The following is a 21836-nucleotide window of genomic DNA, read 5'->3' as shown; positions in this document are numbered from 1 at the left end:
TTCTGAGAAAGAGGCCTATTTGCTCGTCCAGGAGCTCTGACCTGAGCAGCAGGCTTTACTGGTCTGGCGCATTTCTAGGAGGTGATCTTGGGTAAGAGAGGCTGGTGGGCACAGTCTTTGTGCTCTCCCCCTGCTTCACTCCAGCTTGCTGGTATATTCCGGAAAGGAGCTTATACCCTTGTTTGGTGCCCCAGTTTTTGCAGCTGCCACCAGGGAACACCTCTACATTTTCTGGCTCTGGTGGCTTATACTATGGGTCCCACAGAACTATAGCCAGGAGAAAGAATTCTTAAACTGCCACCACCCACAGCAAGAGGCAAGGAGCTCAGCAGAGCCAGGAGCTCATTCTTCTTATGAAAGAGGCCTAAAAGTTTAGCATCACTGATGCAGCATAGGGGCAAGGCTTCTAATTAAAAACACACCAAGGGCTGACTGTAAACCTTTCTAGAGACTGCAGAGGGCAGGCACTACCTTCATGCTCTCTCTCCAGAGCAGGTACTGTCACTCCAGAATGCCAGTATTGCTCGGGCAGGAGCTCTTACACATGTCTAGTGCCCCAGTTTTTACCTCTGGTGCCCTGGTATCTGTGGCTGCCACCCAGGAAACATCCCTTTATCACCTGGCTCTGGTAGCCACAGGGGCTCACATTCCTGGGTTCCACAGGACTGTAACAATAGAAGAGAGAATTCTTGGCAGACTGCCACCCCCAGGGCACTGCACAGACAGAAGACTGAAACACACCCTTGGTCTTTCTGTGAAAGAGGTATTTACTTGTCCTGGAGCTTTGGCCTAAGGGACAGGATTCAAGTATAGCATGCATTTAGAGGCACGTGGAGGTGCTCTCAAGAAATATGGGCAAGAGGACACCATCTACACTCTCTCCCTCTGCCTCACCCCCAGAAAAGGAACTTATACACTCCTCTGGAGCCTTGATTTTTGCAGCTGTTGCCCAGGGGACACCTCCAGATCACCTGGCTCTAGGGGCCAGCAGGACTTATGCTTGCAGTTCCACAGGACTGTATATATTTGCATGCGTTAAAAGCTGCTGCCTGAAGGTCTGGCTTCTAGATCTGCCTGAATCAAGGAGCTGACTGAAATACCCCTCTTTGGAACACTGACAGGTCTTGGCACACCCTCAACTACTGGGAACTATTAAAAATAAAATAGGCCGTGTGGACAGTCACAAAGGATTGAGAGACAACAAAGAGCTGGGGCAGGGCTGAATGATAATGTTCATCTCCTACACAAGGTCACTCCTTCAAGACTGAGAGAGGTAGTTTTTTCGTCTACTATATAGAAACCAACAAAGAGTCATGTAAAATGAAGAAATTGAGGAATGTGTTCCAAATAAAGGAAGAAGATAAAACCTATGAAACAGAGATAAGTAATTTAGCTGATAAAGAGTTCAATAATGGTCATAAAAATGCTCACCAAACTGGGGAGAACAATGGATGAACCTAGTGAGAACTTTAATAAAGAGAGGAAAAATATAAGAAAGTACCAAATAGAAGTCACAGAACTGAAGAACACAGTACCAGAACTGAAAAATATACTAAAGGGGTTCAACAGCAGAGTAGATGAAGCAGAAGAAAGGATCAGTCAACTCAAAGGCCAGGCAGTGGAACTCACCCAATCAGAGCAGCAAAAAGAAAAAGAATGAAAAAAAGTTAAGATAGCCTAAGCGACTTATGGGACATCAAGCATATTAACATTCACATTAAAGGGGTCCCAGAAGGAGAAGAGAGAGAAAAAAGGGCAGGAAAATTATTTGCAGAAATAATGGCTTAAAACTTCCCTAACATGGGGAAGGAAATAGATATCCAGATCCAGAAAGCCTAGGGAGTTCCAAAAAAGATGAACCCAAAGAGATCCACACTGAAACACATTACAATTAAAATTTCAAAAGTGAAAGACAATGAAAAAATCTTAAAAACAGCAAGAGAAAAACAGTTTGTTACATACAAGGGAACCCTCCCATAAGACTCTGAACAGATTTTTCAGCAGAAACTTCACAGGCTAGAAGGTAGTAACACAATATATTTAAAGTGCTAAAAGAAAAAAAATGTTCCAACTAAGAATACTCAACCTGGAAAAATTATTATTCACAATTGAAGGAGAGATGAAGAGTTTTCCAAGCAAGCAAAAACTAAAGGAATCCATTACCATGAAGCCAACCTTAAAAGAAATGCTTACTGACAATAAATCTTTGAAAGTATTTGCCAGTCAAAAAAAGAAAAAAAAAAAAGAAAGAAATGTTAAAGGGATTTCTTTAAGCTGAAAAGGAAGGGCACCAATTAGTAACAGAAAAACATATGAAAGTATAAATATCACTGGTAAATGTAGTGGATCATTCACTTATAAAACTAAAAAGAAAAAAGTAGTAAAAATAACTATAATTAGTTAAGGGATACATAAGATTAAAAGATGTAAAATGTGACATCAAAAATATAAAACTTTGGGGGTGCATAAAAAGGTAGAACTTCAAAATATGTTCAAACTTGTTTTCAACTTATTGACTGTTACAAGTTGTTATATATAAGCCTCATGGTAGCCACAAAGCAAAAACCTATGGTAGATACACAAAAGATAATGAGAAAGGAATCTAATTATACCAATAAAGGAAGTCACCAATCCACAAAGGAACAGATCAAGAGAAGAAAGGAACAGAGAAGAAGTATAAAACAGCCAGAAAACAATTAACAAAATGGCAATAAATACATATCTATCAATAATTACTTTAAATGTAAATGAACTAAATTTTCCAATCAAAAGACAAAGAGTGGCTAAATGGATTAAAAAAGACACAAAAACTAAGACCCAACTATGCTGCTCACAAGACACTCCATCTGTAAGAACACAGACTGAAAGTGAAGGGATAAAAAAAGATATTCCATGCAACAGAAATGAAAAGAAAGCTGAGTTACCTATACTTATATCAGACAAAATATTATAGTCTTTAAAACAAAGACTGTAATAAGAGACAAAGAAGGAGATAATGATAAAGGGGTCAGTCCAGCAAAAGGATATACCAGGTATAAATATTTACGTTCCCAACATAACAGCCACCTAAATATATATAGCAAATATTAACAGACTAAAAAGAAGGAGAAATAGACAGCAATACAATAATAGTAGGGGACTATAATACTTCACCTACATCAATGTATAGATCATCCAGACAGAAAAATAAATAAGGAAACATAGACCTTAAATGACACATTAGATCAAATAGACTTAACAGATACACACAAAACATTCCATCCAAAAGCAGCAGAATACACCTTCTTCTCAAGTGCACTTGGAATACTCTCTAGGATAGATCATATGTTAGGCCACAAAACAAGTCTTAATAAATTTAAGAAGACTGAAATCCTATCAAGCATCTTTTCTAACAACAGTGGTACAAAAGTAGAAATTACTTACAAGAAGAAAACTGGAAAACTCACATATATGTGGAGAATAAACAACATGCTACAGAACAACCAGTGGGTCAAAGAAGGAATCACAAGAGAAATAAAAACTACCTAAGACAAATGAAAATGGGAATAAGACACACCAAAATTTATGGAATACAGCAAAAGCAGTTCTAAGAAGGAAGTTTATAGAAATAAACACCTACCTCAAGACATGAGAAAAATCACAAATAAAAAACCTAACACTACACCTCGAGGAATTAGGAAAAGTAAAAAATGAAGCCCAAGTTAGTAGAAGGAAAGAAATAAAGAACAGAGCAGAAAAGATAGCAGAAAAGATAGCAGAAAAGATTAATGAAACTAAGAGATGGTTCTTTGAAAAGATAAACAAAACTGACAAATTTTAAGCTAGACCCACCAAGAAAAAAAGAGATACCACAGAAATACAAAAGATCATAACAGACTACTATGAAGAATTACACACCAAGAAATTTGACAACCTAGAATAAATTCTTAGAAATATACAACCCTTGATACTGAATCATGAAAAACAGAACATCTGAATATACTGAAGACTAATAAGGAGATTGAATCAGTAATCAAAACCCTCCCAACAAAATAAAGTCCAGGACCAGATGGCCTCACTGGTGAATTCTACCAAACATTCAAAGAATAATTAATACCAATCCTTGTCAAACTCTCCCAAAAATTATAAGAGGAAGGCACACTTCCAAAACTCATTTTATGAGTCAAGCATTACCCTGATACCAAACTAGACAAGGATACCATAAGAAAACTACAAGCCAATAACCCTGATGAATAGAGATGCAAAACTCCTTACCAAAATATTAGCCGTGATCAGAAGAAAATTCATAGCACTAAACATTTTTATCAATAAAAATGAAAAACTGAAAACCAATAAATCAAGTTTCAAGCTCATAGAAACTAGTGAAAGAACAAAGTAAACCGAAAGAAAATACAAAGAAGGGAATAATAAAGATAAAAGCAGAAATTAATGATAGAAAATTTAAAAAATAGATCTAGTAAATAAATTAAAATCCTATTTAAAAAAATTAACAAAATAGACAAAACCACTAGTTAATCTGATCATTAAAAAGGGAAAAGGCATAAATACTGAAAAATGACAAGGTGGAAATAACCATTGAAACAGAAGAAATTTTAAGTCATGAGAGACTACTTTGCACATCTTGCTGCAAATAAATTTGAAAACTTAGATGAAAGGGATAATTTCCTAGGGAAATACAGATGATCAAAATTGATGCTCTTAATTATAGAAAGCTTAAACAGACTAATTTCTGTAGAAGAAATAGAGAAAGTTATTAAGAAATTACCTAACATAAACGTGGAATTCTACCAAACCTTCGAAGTCTGGTACCCAAAGGCTTCATCATTATTCCAGAGCATTAAAATGAAGGAAAACTTCCTAATACCTTTTTTAAGGCAAGTATAACATTGATACCTAAACCTGATAAAGATGTTAAAAAAAAAAAACTACAGAGCAATATCACTCATGAATATTCATGCAAAAATACTAAAGAATCCACAAACAGAATTCAACACCATACCAAGAAAATAATATACTATAACCAAGGGGGATGTATTCTAGGAATGCAAGGTTGGTTCAATATTAGGATATCTGTTAATATCATATACCATATTAAAAACCCAAAGGGAAAAATATTAAAAATCTATGGGAAAAATAAATTATTTTCATAGATGCTGAAAAAGCCTGCAATAAAAATCAACATCCATTGAAGATAAAAATACTCAAGAAAATAGGAATTGAGAGTTTTTAACAAGAGCAAATATATATAAAAATACAGATTTCACTTTATTTATCTATAATATATATGTTTATAAAATATATTATATAAAACTATATATACATATATATGTGTGTGTGTATATATACACATAGGTGATCCTTAAACAATATGGGTTTGAACTGCACAGGTCCAGTTGCAAGCAAATATTTTCAATAAATATAGTACCTGTATTTTCATTTCACAAAACCTTAAATTAACTAAGTGTGGGGAAAAGTTTGTGCTCAATTAGAGATCACAATATGTGGAATCAAAAAAACTAGGATTTGAGTCCTGATTCTATACAAACGGTTTTACCTTCCTGTCCTTGAGTGAGGCATCTATCAATTCCTTTGTCTTTGAGGCAAAGATAGCAGCACATGGATTTTCTAATGTAGTGGGGTGGGGTTAGGGGGAGCAGTCAACTGCACAAACATAAATTACATATATATATATATATATATACATATATATATACACACACACACACACACACACACACACACACACACACACACACAAACTCCCCAGGCCAACCTTAACATGGAACCACTCAGAGAAAGGAATTATGGAAAATGTAGTTCCAGCGTAATTAGATTGACACAGTTCAAACCGCACATTCTGACTAGCAATGAGTATAGGTAGCCTGTAGGGGAGCTGGTCACATTCTATTTCTTGATTTGGGTGGTGATTTCATGGTTGTGTTCACTTTGAAATAATTCAATGGCCCCTACACTTATGATCTGAGCCCTTTTCCCTAAGTATATTATACTTTCACTAAATAAGCCATTTTTAAAAAGAAAATAAATGTGTTATAAAGTTATAAATATTAAAATAATTTGGTACTGGCTCAGAAATAGACAAACAGTTCAATGGAATAAAACAGAAGACATACAGATGGCCAAAAAGCACATGAAAAGATACTTAACATCACTAATTATTGGAGAAATGAAAATCAAAACCACAATGAGGTATCAGCTCACATTGGTCAGAATGGACATCATCAAAACGTCTACAAACAACAAATGCTGGAGAGGGTGTGGAGAAAGGGAACCTTCCTACACTGTGAGTGGGAAGGTAAATTGGTACAACCACTATGGAGAGCAGTATGGAGGTTCTTTAAAAAACTAAAAACAGAACTACCATATGATCCAGCAATCCCACTCCTGGGCAGATATCCAGAGAAAACCATAATTTGAAAAAATACGTGTACCCCAATGTTCATTACAGCACTATTTACAAGACATGGAAGCAACCTAAATGTCCATTGACAGAAGAATGGATAAAGATGTGGTACATATATACAACAATGGAATATTACTCAGGCATAAAAAAGAATGAAATAATGCCATTTGCAGCAACATGGACAGACCTGGAGATTATTATACTAAGTGAAGTAAGTCAGATAGAGAAAGACAAATATCATATGATGTCATTTATATGTGGAATCTAAAAAGATGATACAAATGAACTTATTTACAAAACAGAAACAGACTTACAGACTTTGAAAACCAACTTACGATTACCAAAGGGAACATGTGGAGGGGAGAGATAATTTAGAAAGTTGGGATTAACATATACACACTACTATATATAAAATAATCAACAAGGACCTACTGTATAGCACAGGGAACTCTACTCAGTATTCTGTAATAACCTATATGGGAAAAGAATCTAAAAAACAATGGATATATGTATATGTATAACTGAACCACTTTGCTGCACACCTGAAACTAACACAGCATTGTACATCAACTATACCCCAATATAAAATAAAAATTAAGTTCAAAAAAAAGAAAATAAATGTGTTGTAAAGTTATAATCATTAAAATAATTTGGTACTGGCTCAGAAACAAACAGTTCAATGGAACAAAACAGAAAGTCCAGAAATAGTCACCATTTGAATTTGCTATGTAATTAAGATGGTGTGAATAAAGAGTTAACAAAACCCTTTCTCCTTTTCCAAAAGGAAAAGACCTTGGATTCACCTTCTCCCAGCATTATTTGCCTAGAAACCTAATAGGGTAGGGTGTCAGCTGTGTTACCAGGCAGCATTGCTTATAGTAAAAATGACCCCCTAATGAGTAAATTGCACCTAGACTGGGAGGCTTATAACACCTGGTGGGAAGCAGGGCCGTGGGGCTTCACTATGAGGTTCAATCTGTGAGCGAGTGCATACTTCCATGCAGGGCCCTGGAAGTGATGTTCATGAGCTTTTACAAACAATATTGGTTCCTATGGTGGTCTTGGTTCTTGTGTGGCTTTGTTCCATTATACCTGTGCTGTTCCTTGGAGGCCAGAAGTCTAGTTCCTGGACTCTGTAAGGACCCCTGGTGATGACACATCTGATGCTGTTCTGCTGACATGCTGTAATTCCTGTCCTGTATCCTTCTATAGATCTAAATGAGGCTGATGCCAGGTGTGGCCTATTGGTCTTGTGACTGTGAGTGTCCCACTGGACTGAGTCACTGTGCTGGTCAAGCAGACCGGACATTGCAGGTGGCATTTCAAAACAGTGGTAAAAAATTATTCAGTAAAGTCAATCGAGACACAGACTGGTTAGTCAGCCTTTTAGTAAAACAAGGGTGGGTTTCCACCTCATCCTACCTCAGTACCAGCCTTTATATTCAGATGGATTTTACACTTAAAGGGGAAGAATACCACATCTGGGTATATACTGAAAAGAATTGAAAGCAGGACCTTGAACAGAAATTTGTGCACCAATGTTCACTGCATTATTCACAATAGCAAAAGGTAGAAACAACCCAGATGCCTATCAATGGATGAATGGATAAATAAAATTTGGTATATAATAGAATGGAATATTATTTAGCCTTCAAAAGGAAGGAAATTCTGACACATACTACAACATGAATGAACCTTGAAGACATTATGCTAAGTAAAATAAGCCAGTCACAAAGGACAAAACAGTATGATTCCGCTTATATGAGTAGTCAAATTCAAGTTCATAGAGAGAGAAAGTAGAATGACAGTTGCCAAGGGCTGGGGGAGAGAGAATAGAGAGCTCTCATTTAACGGGTACAGCGTTTCAGTTGAGAAAGATGTAAAAGTTCTGGAGATGATGGTGGTGACGGTTGCACAAAAATGTCAATGTACTTTATGCCACAGAACTATACGCTTAAAAATGGCTAAAATGGTAAATTTCATGTTATGTACATGTAACCACATTTTTAAAAGGTGGGGACAAAACCATAAAAGTACTAGATATGAGTGGAAAGTTTTGTCATCTTGTGAAGAGAAAGACATTTCTAAGAATGACACCCCAAACAGAAAACCTATAAGGAAAAATAAAGACTAGAGGGCTTCCCTGGTGGCGCACTGGTTAAAAATCCACCTGCCAATGCAGGGGACACGGGTTTGATCCCTGGTCCGGGAAGATCCCACATGCCACAGAGCAGCTAAGCCCGTGCACCACAACTACTGAGCCTGTGCTCTAGAGTCTGCGAGCCACAACTACTGAAACCTGTGCGCCTAGAGCCCGTGCTCTGTAACAAGAGAAGCCACCGCAATGAGAAGCCCGCGCACCGCAACGAAGAGTAGCCCCTGCTCGCCGCAACTAGAGAAAGCCCACGCAGCAACAAAGACCCAACGCAACCAAAAATAAAATAAATTAAAAAGAAAAAACAACTAGAAAAAAGAGTCCTTTATTTTATAAACAAAATTGACAAGCCAACAACATACCCACTGAGTTTTCTCCTCCTCGTCTACCTGTGTCTTGCACCTGTGGCCCACCTGGTATGGCAATGAGGCCCCCACCTCCGGGCAGTCAGTTGGCACCCACACGGGTCCTGGCTTACAGCTGGGAGAGACCACTTTAGTCTGAACCTCACAGAGGATACACAAGGCCTCCTCACTGTCAGATGAACAACCATGGCAAATGCGACAGGTTTCTTTCCCCCAAATCCTCCTGAAGTAAAAAGGTGTGTGATAAGCAAGACTTCGGGGGGTTTGCAAAGCCTCCGGTAGCACTGGGGTTGCTTCTCATCCACAGCCAGGTGCTCTGCCCTATTTCCAGACCCAGAAGAGGTCCTCCTGCTGCCAAGTTACTCTAGTCAAATTGGTGAATGGTGGGTGATTTCAGGACTGTCTCCAACAAACCACCTATCATACCCATTAAACTCAAAACATAGCCTTAGTTCTCAGCAGCTGATGGACCAGGGAAGAAATCTATTCGAATCCGATGCTCATTAAAAGTGATGTGTTTCACATACTTCTCTGAAGTGCAAGAGAAATGATGCTTTTCAAGTGACAGATTTCTTACTTCCTGCAGGAGAGCCACCAGTTCAGGGACCTGTTTCTCATGCTCTTCCAAAGCCCTTTCAACATCATTGAATCGTTACCCACAGTAGCACCACCAACTATTTCATATCCCAACCACTCTCCAGTGACTCCCTGTACCGGCAAATGTGAGCTGTCTTCTCTTTCTTCTCCACCGTGAGCATCTGGGAACCCCTATTCCTGACACGCTAGTTCTGTTTGGCAGTTGAGGGCATCCTGAACTCAGGGCACAATGAACTGATCAATCTAAGTTTGCTTGTTCAGTACCTGAATTCATACACAGCCTCTACCACTGGGAGACTATTTAAAATGCCTAAGAACTTTAAAATTCAGATAATGGCATTAATTAAGAATGTCTTAATATGGTCCCTCAAATCTGTACAGTCCAATATGGCAGCCAAAGCTATTTCAATTTTAATTTAAATTACATTTAAATAAATTAAAATTAAGTATAATTTAAAATTCAGCTCCTAGTTGCACTAGCCCCATTTCAACAGCTCAATAGTGTCTAGTGCCCACCAAATTGGACTGCACAGATGTGGAACATTTACATCACAGGAAGTTCTATTGGACAGCACTACCTTAAACCATGGATCTCTGCCCAAACTCTTTCCAACATTCATTAAATGTCTGTGCTTCTATAATTCCCAGGTGTAGTAAGATGACATGCCTGTTCCTAGACTTCAACTTCCATATTAACCTTCTTTCCATTTCTAGGTTGGGTGCTGGGGGAGCACAAAGCACTACCCTGCTCTTAATACCCTGACCTCACCGCTCCCAGGAATTCTGGGGAACACTGAAGGGCTGTACCATACAAAGGGAACATAAGCATGTGTATGATACCTTCCTTAGCCTATTGCCAACAACAGCGAGTTCTGGGAGCTGGTTATAATCAGCTCCCCTGTTGCTGTGAGCCCAGGGATCCCTGGCACGACAATGCAGCATGCCTACAACTTCTCTTACCTCCGCAAAGTGCTTGGAAATTAACAAGCGCATCACAGGGTATCCCAAGTATCAGTGACTTTCTATTTTCAAGCCACAGAGACCTTATAAGTATTAGCTCATAGAATGACTAGTAAAAGGCAGTTATTTGGGACCAACAACTCTTGGCATGGCTCCCCTTGTGACAGCTTTTCACCACCCCCCACCCCATCTAGAAGACAGCCAGGAGTTGCTTTAGGGCCTGGAGCCAAGTAGAGATTGAGGTAATGCTGGGTCAGTCTGGACCCCCAGTCCATTCCTGGCAGCCTCTCAGCACTTCTGCATCTTTTCCAGTTACCAAGGGAGTGCACCTTTGTGTAGGTAGACTCTGCCACCAGTCAGTCATAAAGGATTCCCGTCAAAGAAAACCCCATGACCTCAAATGGAAGGTCTCTTCTGGACAGGTGAGGCTTATAGGTTTCTGATTCCTACTGCCTTTAATGGATTATTAACATCTCTTCTCACACCTACAAGGCCAATTCTGCCTCACCTGCTCCAAGGGATTCTGCTAGCTGATGGGAGTTGCCCTGAGTGGTTTTCTCTGATTCCCTATAGTATAGTCCCTGCTTTCCCGCCTTCCTTCAGAATTAACAATTAGAAGAATCTCGGGAGTTTCTTTTGCTTCCTGAGATGCCTGAAGTTGGCCCACAGAAGCCAGTAGGCCTCCCCATCTCCACTGCCTTTAAAAACATATATAAGTTCTTGACTCTTCCTGGAGAAGACCTCTGGCTTGTGATGAGACTAGAATCATTTGTATAAGGCAAAGCCAAAGCTTGCTATAAAGCCCTTTAGCAGGCAAGTACCTGGGCCATGTACCCTCTCCGTATTTTTAATTCTTACATCTCCAGGAGGGCCTAGTAAATCCTCCAAAATCCACCTCTGTCTCTTAGTCTCTGAGAAGTCTAGCCGTGTTTCTATAGACGCCTCTCCCTCCCCCAGCACCCACTTTCTGCTTCCAGAACCCACCAGCTTTCCACCCAGGCTATTTCAGTGGTCCTACCATTTGTTCCCTACCTCCTGTCAGTCCAGATGGAGGTGGGGTTAGTCTGCCTTCTATTGGGATCTTCCTAAGAACTCCACCTGATGTTCCAGAATCTTCCTGACTTTCATAAACACAGTCCAACTTTCTTCTGAAGCTTCATGTTGGCCATAAAAGGAAAAAATTATAATAAATTTGATTATACTGAAAACTTAAAACTTCAATTTAAAAAAAAGACACCATAAAGTGAAAAAAAAACAAGTGAAAGACAAAGATTTAATTCCAGATTAAAGAATACCTACAATTAAATAAGAAAAACAGAACCCAATTTATTATTATTATTTGTTTGTTTGTTTTTGCGGTACGCGGGCCTCTCACTGTTGTGGCTTCTCCGGTTGCGGAGCACAGGCTCCGGACGCGCAGGCTCAGCGGCCATGGCTCACGGGCCCAGCCGCTCCGCGGCATGTGGGATCTTCCCGGACCGGGGCACGACCTGTGTCCCCTGCATTGGCAGGTGGACTCTCAACCACTGTGCCACCAGGGAAGCCCCGAACCCAATATTTTAAATGGGCAAAGGATATGACAATTCAAGGAAGAAAAAAATCAGAGAAGAAAATTCAGCAATTCAGAGAAGAAAAAAAAATCCAAAAGGTTTATAAATATAAGACGATAGATTTCAACCTTGGTAGTAAGCAAATGCAAAAACCATTTTTGTCCTATCAATTGGGAAAAAAATATCGGGTGTGAAGTGGGCAGGGGGAGACAGCTAACCTCGCACAATCAACACAGCCACCTGGGAGTGCAGCTTGGTAGCATTTACCCGAGGATTCTGACTATTCTGACTATACACAGAGAGGCAAGCACAGTTCTTTTCTTTTTCCCCTGGAAGGGTTAAATCAGTAACTACAAGTCCTTTGCATCCTTAGAGGAAAAGTTTAGGTCGTTCCGGACACAGCAGAACTTCAATGTGTTAAGACGCTAACCGGCTCTGTCTCTTTTCTCAGGCTTACCAGAGACCCTCTAGAAAAACACTAGGGCTGGGAAGAGATTAAGGAGAGGGGAAAAACCCCGTCCTGTCATTTAACACTTCTGAAATTGTCAGGATATTTTTACCTTTTGATAATCTCCCGGCAATAAAAATCAATGTGAATTGTTCTTTACTCATCCGTAGCTGGTTTTAATCTGCGCCTCAAAAATGGCACGAAAGTCGTGCTTTCTAACCTTTTCCACGTCGTGGCACACGATAACTGGCCCTATCTGTAGGGCACGCAGGCGGCTCCAGGATTCTCTGGCCTCCGCCGGGCCTGACGAAGCGATCAGCACGGCTCCGGCTGGAAGATTCTCGCGGTTGGGAAGGTCTATAAATACTATGCTCCCTCTAGTGGTCAGAGTCCCTACCTTTCTCCTTCTTTAATCACAGAAGAGAAACACCTGAAACGGGGTAGACGCGCCTCACCCACGCACAAATTTACCAAGCATCTCCTAACAAGGCAGAACTAATTCTGCAAAGTGTTTGTTAGAAAAATACCTCTTTCAACTGTCCGTAGGTACGCAGGTGGGCTTAAATAAGAAACACTTGTTTTGCTGCATTCAACCCCCTCTGAAACTAGAAACTGAAATTAGTCTACACCACTACCTAGCTCTAGAAAGAGGCAACAACTGACATCCTTAGAACTCGCTATCCCAGGAGTGACTTCCTCAGGCCCTCTTGACACAGCTGCGGGCTCCTGAGTCAGAGCTGTGTTTATCAGCTTTCTCTTTCCTCTTTTCGCTTGAACTCCCTTTTCTGAATACAAACACCTGAGTGTCTTTGCTAAAATACCAAGTGGTCTTGCTAATGGTCACTCTGATCCTAGTTTGCTTATCCTGAGTCCAAAAACAGGGTAGATTTCTTTTCGTGCATGGTGTGGGTACCTTAATAGTTCCTAGATATTCTTTTGCTCAAGACCAAAAAAATGGGCAGCAAGAAACACATGTTAGGGCTCCAGCTGTCCTCTCCATGGTGATGGAGAGCAGTGCAAAGGAACAGAGCTTTGGGGATATGATTGCCCAAATGTGGAGAGTGATTTTGCAATTTTTTCTCTTCAAGTAAAAATAATTAAGCTTGTTTTGGGGAAAAATGTTAAAAGCTGGCATAACTGTATTAAGACCATGAAATGATGAAGTACAATTCTAAATTTATAAAATGTACAGCCATCTACTGCATATAAAAAAATCATTGTTCCTCCTACTGGAATTATTTATAATCAAGCAATCACATATCTTGAAATATAAATGAATTTATAAGATACGGTAACTGCCGCAAAGAACTTGTATTAGACTGTTTTGTAAACTTTAATTTTCTCATCTCTTCAATTTTCCTTTTTGTCTTTTTTAAATTCTATTTTCCCCAGCCCTTTCATGGAATTAATTCTGGCAGTTACATTTTTAATTTGATAAATCTCTTTTATTCTTTGAATATTCCTTTTTATAGCATTTTCTCTTCATGTATACAATATCTTCTCATCTGGGAATATTAATTACATTTTCTTTAGTTTTCTACTTCCTGCACTAGTTCTGTTCCCTTGAGTTTCCCCCCCATCCCCTACCCATTCGCTTATATGAATCTCTGTCATTTCAGAGGCTTTCTTCAGACGTCTAATGATCATTAGCTGCCTGTTCAGACGAATATCAAGGTACCTCCAAGCTGACTGGGGCACAGTGAAAGTGGGAGGGGTTTGTCCACTGGCAGGTTTCACTGGGAACCCCCCGCTGTCAGTATCTACAGGTCTTTTATCTTGGGCCAGGTTTTCCTGAGAGGAATCCTCTAATCCCCTGCTTGGAGGATATTAACCTGGCTGCCAGTTTTCTGGGAGTTTAACAGGAGAAGGATACTGAGATCACTGTTCCGTGTGTAGACTTTTACTTAATCCTCTGCTTTTGGTGTAACACTCTGTCTTCAGCTATGCCTGGTATTCCTGCATCCAGAGATCCTGATTCAACGGCTCCAGAAAATAAACCACTGGTGTTCTGCAGGGCAGGGGTGAAGTGGTAACCTACTCAAGGTGAATAGGGCAACTGAGAAGATCTAACAGCTTAACAGACTTTCAACTGCTCCACCTGTTTTTAGCCCCACCTCACCTGCCTTTGGAGGTTGCTGACGTCTCTGATGTGTGAGCCTCTCAGGGCTTGAATCAGCTGGCATCCGACTGCCTCTCCACCACCTCCTGTGGGCACTTCGCTTTCATTTTCCTCTGGCATGTTCAGTTGCCAATTGCCTGTTTGCTTTTTACTTTCCAAAATTATTTCATCTGCCTGTCTTTTATTCTCTGTGGTCTTGAGTTTATGCTGTATTTTTTGTTTGGCTTGCTTTTGTCTTTGAGTTTTTTGGATTTTTTTGTTTTTTGATCTTGAAACCTCTGGGGTGTCTCTGTAGACCAGTTAGTTGACTGTTTTCAGCTCTTAGCGACTTCAAGCTATGCCTCAGCTTTGGAGCCAAGCCATGCTCTTCTCACGGGGGCCCCCAGCCAATGACTGAGCAAGGTTGAGATAAATAACCCAGATCATGCTCGTCTCTGCTGAATTCTAGGCAATGACAGAGCAAAGCTGGAACGCAAGGGCCTAGCTGTGTCCACCATTAAGGAACTCTTCCATTGGGCAGTCTGTGCTCCAGAGCTCCCCATTGAGCTGGCTCAGGCTGTGTCATCTGCATCCAAGTCTGATGGCTCCCCCTGCCCAGGCCTGGGCCTGTTTTCCTCACGAGTGTTACTCATCAATACACCTTTTGTTTTCAACACCTGCTTCCTAGAGAATGCAATTGGCATGCTAGCTTATGTAAGAAAGAGAATCTCTTGGAAGGATACAGAGTTATCTTAGAGAATCAAATGAAGAATTCACTTGTGAAGGAAGAAGCACTCCAGGTACCTCAGCAACAGGACTCGGCCCGACTTTCCTTTAAGGCACTGCATTGGTGTAATTTAGTTCCAAGGACACTGAACTTCACCATCATCTCTCAAGGCTGAGCTTCAACATATCAGGAAGAGAGAATATGATTGGCCCAACTTGAGTCAAGTTCAATTAGCAGTGGCCAAGAGGACTTAGTACTAATTGAGGGCCATTTCCATAGAGGGAGGAGGTGTGAGCTAATAGTTATCCAAAAAAGATGTTACTGCTAGGCAGATGCCATCTGCCAGTGATTGTACAGGTGAAAATGAGGGACAATATTAGGTAGATAGGTCTTATGAGCTAGATTCAGAAAAAAGAGAAATACCATTTATTCTGGGTCACCCAGAAAAAAGAGTAATCACCCTCCCACATGTCTGCCATTTACTATTTGAAAATAACTATCATGTTTCCTTTTGAGTCGTCTATAGTCTAGGCTAGGCATCTTAATTTCTTTCTAGAGTTCTCCATTTATTATTTTTTTTCTGGAGAGATTTTATGTAAGTGGAATCTGATCAGAGTGAAGGAGACTCTTACTTTTAATGAGATACTAGTAAACTAGCTACAATCTGCATTTTTAAAATTGATGTTCTTGAACTTAAGTGCTTATTTTTTTCTAAACTCTTATTTGTAGTTCATTTAGTTTTCATTCTTGATTCATATGGGTACTTATTATAACTTTTAGTTTTTTCACATGTATATTTGACAACCTCTTATATCTTTATCTAAATTGTTGATGTTAAGGAACCTGGTGGCATATTATCATTCGTGATTTCTCTCCAGTTGACATCAGTCTATCAAGATTCATTCTTCAGGTTTGGTCATTCTGCTGCATTTCTCCATTCAGTCCACAAGCATATTACCACAGGCTTCCTCAAATACTGTTGAAATCCAGATAGATTGAAGTTATGGTAGTCCCCTGAGCCACCAAGTCCCCTTCCAAGGAAAGGGAGCACATCTAAAGAACATCTCTTCTACACATACACAAATTGGCTAAAATCACGTCAATATCATGCTCAAATGGTTGCCAGCATTTCCTCTTGCCTGTTTCAAAAATTCAGTTCATTTGATTTTCTTCTTTAATATGCCTCAAAAATTAAAATTTGCAGTTTCAGAGCATAACAGCAATTGCTTTGGGGACTATGGACCTGGAGATGAAACTCATTTATAGTTATCCCATATCATATTGTTAACTACTTGGGCATTAACCCCTTCTCTTCCATGCTTTTCTACCTTGTTGAGTATTAATGCTTCTTACAGAATTAACTACTATAAGAAGCACAGTGGTCAGACAATTCTATGGTCTTATGTTGACTTTACATCACCAAACAGTAGGCACATTCCTACTGTAATTGCTCTGAAGTTTTTTAAAGTCTCTCTATTGTGGATTAGACTTCATAATACTACTTACAATTCAGTGACATCGTCCCTGGTTGCTATATGTTCTTCCCTCTTGTGAAAAAAGCTGAAAAGCATGAATGTTAAATGAACAAGAAGATGGAATAATCGTGGATCAGTTAGGACTTTTCTGGGTGCACATAACAGACAAATTCAAGCTAGTGTAAATTTTAAAGTGAAATTTATTACAGAATCAGGGCTATCTTACAGAAAGAACCCAAGGGTAAGAATGCAGCCTTACAAAGGATGGGAATGGAGAACTGGACAATCTCTGGGGACCCAGGGAGTGCTCTCTCCATCTCTCATCTCTGCTTCTATTAATGCACAGGCTTTTTGTCAATGGAATGGGTTAACTTCTAGTTGGCCCACAAGGAAAGCAGAAAATGTCCTCATAGCTCTCAAGTTCCAGTCCCACAAAAGGCTCTATCTCAATTCTAAAATTCCCAGACAAGGGGGGTGTAAACTCTTGACTGGCCCAACTTGGTTCAGGGGCAGACTCCCTGCTGAATCAACTGTGACCAGTAGAAAAGAATCTCATTGCATAAAGTGGCTATCAGGATCCCATGGATGGGGTGAGAATGATGAATTATTAGCTTTTTAAAAGACACACCAATGGATGTTTCCAGGCTCTTAATAGGCAGAAGGGCACCTTCAACCAAGAGCCGAGGGGGTAGGGGCAACTCCTCCCCCCATCCCCCTCCCATCTACCATACCACAGGCACTGGGCCTCCACCACATGAGAAAACCTCTTTAAATCTCAACTGCCCAGTTTTAGCAAGAAGTAGGCACTCAGTAAATATCTACTGAACAAATGAATTTCTGAAGGCAGGAATTGTGAGAAACTACTTCTCTCCTGTTCTCTGGTGCACAGCTATGGTATCTAGAAATTGCACAGATGGCAGAATAGGACTTGAGTTCACCTCCTCTCACAAAAACACCAAAATCACAACTAACTGGTGAACAGCCATTGACAAAAAAGACTCAAACCTACAAAAAAAGATCTTCTACGCCCAAAGACAAAAAAGAAGACACAATGAGATGGTAGGAGGGGCGCTTTTCTGGTATAATCAAATCCCAAACCTGCTGGATGGGTGACCAACAAACTGGAAAATAATCATATCATAGAGGTTCTCCCATACGAGTTAAGAGATCTGAGCCCCACATCAGCCTCCCCAGCCTGGGGATCTGGCATTGGGAGGAGGAACCCCCAGAGCATTTGGCTTTGAAGGCCAGTAGGGCTTGAGTGCAGGAGCTCCACAGGACTGGGGGAAACAGAGACTCCACTCTTGGAGGGTGCAAACAAAGTTTCACGTGCACTGGGACCCAGGGCAAAGCAGTGACTCCACAGAAGCCTGGGCCAGACCTACCTGCAGATCTTGGAGGGTCTCTGGAGGAGGTGGGGTCAGCTGTGGCTCACTGTTTGGGCAAAGACACTAGTAGTGGATGCCCCAGAGAATACTCATCGGCCTGAGCTCTCATGGAGGTCGCCATTTTGACAGGGACCTGGACCCACCCAAAAGCCTGCAGGCTCCAGTGCTGGGAAGCCTCAGGCCAAATAACTAACAGGATGGGAACACAGCACCACCCATCAGCAGACAGGCTGCCTAAATTTGTCCTTAGAAAACAGTTGCCTATAAACATACCTCTTGACATGGCCTTGCCTACCAGAGGGACAGACCCAGCTCCACCTGCCAGCGGGAAAGCACCAGTCCCTCTCACCAGGAAGCCTGAACAAGGCCTTGGATCAACTTCACCCACCAGGGGCCAGACACCAGAACCAAGAAGAATTACAATCCTGCAGCCTGAGGAATGGAGACCACAAACACAGAAAGTTAGACAAAATGAGACGGCAGAGGAATATGTCCCAGATTAAAGAACAAGATAAAACCCCAGAAGAACAAATAAATGAAGTGGAGACAGGCAATCTACCTCAAAAAGAATTCAGAATAATGACAGTAAAGATGATCCAAGATCTCGGAAAAAGAATGGAGGCACAGACCGAGAAGATGCAAGAAATGTTTAACAAAGAACAAGAAGATTTAAACAACAAACAGAGATGAACAACACAAAAACTGAAATGAAAAATACACTAAAAGGAATCAATAGCAGAATAAATGAGGCAGAAGAACAAATAAGTGAGCTAGAAGATAGACTGATAGAAATCACTGTTGTGAAACAGAATAAAGAAAAAAGAATGAAAAGAAATGAGGACAGTCTAAGGGACTTCTGGGACATTAAATGCACCAACATTCACATTATAGGGGTCCCAGAAGGAGAAGAGAGAGAGAAAGGATCTGAGAAAGTATTTCAAGAGATAATAGCTGAAAACTTTCCTAACATGGGAAAGGAAACACTCAAGTCCAGAAAGCACAGAGAGTCCCAAAGAGGATTAACCCAAGGAGGAACACAATGAGTCACATATTAATCAAACGGACAAAAAATAAAGACAAAGAGAACATATTAAAAGCAACAAGGGAAAAGCAACAAATAACATACAAGGGAATCCTCATAAGGTTATTAGCTGACTTTTCAGCAGAAACTCTGCAGGTCAGAAGGGAGTGGCACAATACAGTTAAAGTGATGAAAGGGGGACTTCCCTGCTGGTCCAGTGGGTGAGACTCTCCACGCTCCCAATACAGGGGGCCCAGGTTAGATCCCTGGTTGAGGACTTAGATCCCACATGCACACCGCAACTAAGAGTTCACATGCCACAACTAAGAGTCCACATGCCGCAACTAAGAAGCCCGCATGCCGCAACTAAGAAGCCCGCATGCCGCAACTAAGAAGCCCGCATGCCGCAACTAAGAGTCTGCATTCTGCAACTAAGAAGTCCACATTCTGACTAAAAGACCCACAAGCCACAACTAAAGATCCCACACGCAGCAACGAAGATCCCGCATGCCACAACTAAGACCCGGTGCAGCCAAAATAAAAAAAAATTAAAAAAAATATTAAACAAATAATTATAAATAAAGTGACGAAAGGGAAAAACCTATAATCAGGAATACTCTACCCAGCAAGGCTCTCATTTAGATTTGATGGAGAAATCAAAAGCTTTACAATCAAAAGCTAAGAGAATTCAGCACCACCAAACCAGCTTTACAACAAATGCTAAAGGAACTTCTCTAGGTGGAAAAGAAGAGGACACAGCTAGAAACAAGAAAATTATGAATGGGAAAGCTCACTGGTAAAGGCAAACATACAGTAAATGTAGGAAATCATCCACACACAAATATGATATAAAAACCAGCAACTGTAAGAAGAAGGGAGTACAAATGCAACATATTGGAAATGCACTGAAAATTAAGAGACCAGCAACTTAAAACAATCTTGTATATATAGAGACTGCTATATAAAAATGTCATGGGAACCGCAAACCGAAAACTACAATAGATACACACACAAAAAAGAAAAAACAATCCAAACACAATTATAAAGATACTCATCAAATCACAAGAGAACAAAAGAGGAAGGGAAGGAAAAAGAGCTGCAAAAACAAATCCGAAACAATTAACAAAATGGCAATAAGAACATACTATCTATAGTTACCTTAAATGTAAATGGATTAAATGCTCTAACCAAAAGACACAGACTGGCTGAATGGATACAAAAACAAGTCCCATATATATATGCTGTCTACAGGAGACCAATTTCAGATCCAGAGACCCACACAGACTGAAAGTAAGGGGATGGAAAAAAGGTATTCCATGCAAATGGAAATCAAAAGAAAGCTGGAGTAGCCATACTCATATCAGACAAAATAGACTTTAAAATAAAGACTGTTACAAGAGACAAGGACACTACATAATGATCAAGGAATCAATCCAAGAAGATAAAACAATAGTAAATATATATGCAACCAACATAGGAACACATCAATATATAAGGCAAATACTAACAGCCATAAAAGGAGAAACTGACAGTAACACAATAATAGTGGGGGACCATAACACCCCACTTACATCAATGGACAGATCATCCAAACAGAAAATCAGTAAGGAAACACAGGCCTAAAATGACACATTAAACCAGATGAACTTAATTGATGGTTATAGAACATGCCATCTGAAAGCAGCAGAATACACATTCTTCTCAAGTGCTCATGGAACGTTCCCCAGGACTGATCACATGGTGGGCCACAAAGCGAGCCTTGGTAAATTTAAGGATACTGAAGTCATATCAAGCATGTTTTCCAACCACAACACTATAAGATTAGAAATCAACTACAAGAAAAAAAAACTGTAATAAAAACACGTGGAGGCTAAACGATATGTTACTAAACAACCAATGGATCACAGAAGAAATCAAAGAGGAAATCAAAAAATACCTGGAGACAAATGAAAATAAAAACACGATGATCCAAAACCTATGGGATGCAGCAAAAGCAATTTTAAGAGGGAACTTTATAGCAATACAATCTTACATCAGGAAACAAGAAAAATCTCAACTTAAAAAACCTAACCTTACCCCAAAAACAACTAGAGAAAGAAGAACAAACAAAACCCAAAGTTAGTATCAATAGAAGGAAAGAAATCATAAAGATCAGAGCAGAAATAAATGAAAGAGAAACAAAGAAAATAGAAAAGATCAATGAAACTAAAAGCTGGTTTTTGAAAAAAATAAACAAAATTGATAAACCATTAGCCAGACTCATCAAGAAAAAAAGGGAGAAGATGCAAATCAATAAAATTAGAAATGAAAAAGAAGTTACAACAGACACCGCAGAAATACAAAGGATCATAAGAGACTACTACAAGCAACTATATGCCAATAAAATGGACAACCTAGAAGAAATGGACAAATTATTAGAAAGGTATAATCTCCCAAGACTGAACCAGAAAGAAATAGAAAATATGAACAGACCAATCACAAGCACTGAAATTAAAACTCTGATTAAAAAACTCCCAACAGGGCTTCCCTGGTGGCACAGTGGTTGAGAGTCCGCTTGCCAATGCAGGGGACATGGGTTCGTGCCCCGGTCTGGGAAGATCCCACGTGCCGCAGAACACCTGGGCCCGTGAG

General features: G+C 40.0%; 1 long non-coding RNA gene across 1 annotated transcript in view; it reads right to left on the bottom strand.

The window, feature by feature from the left end:
• Positions 1 to 12091, bottom strand: part of LOC132522204 (uncharacterized) — a 44045-nt gene extending 31954 nt beyond the window's left edge. Inside the window, exons 1-2 of the long non-coding RNA XR_009541112.1 lie at positions 11531 to 12091; positions 8939 to 9164 (exon numbers count right to left, since the gene is read on the bottom strand). This is a non-coding gene — a long non-coding RNA (uncharacterized LOC132522204). The remainder of the gene's footprint in view (positions 1 to 8938; positions 9165 to 11530) is intronic.
• Between the last annotated feature and the right edge of the window lie 9745 nt (positions 12092 to 21836).

This window comes from Lagenorhynchus albirostris, chromosome 6, assembly GCF_949774975.1.
Source record: "Lagenorhynchus albirostris chromosome 6, mLagAlb1.1, whole genome shotgun sequence".
Taxonomy (NCBI): Eukaryota; Metazoa; Chordata; class Mammalia; order Artiodactyla; family Delphinidae; genus Lagenorhynchus; species Lagenorhynchus albirostris.
Note: the sequence above shows the minus strand (reverse complement) of the source record. Positions and strands in the feature narration are given on the sequence as shown.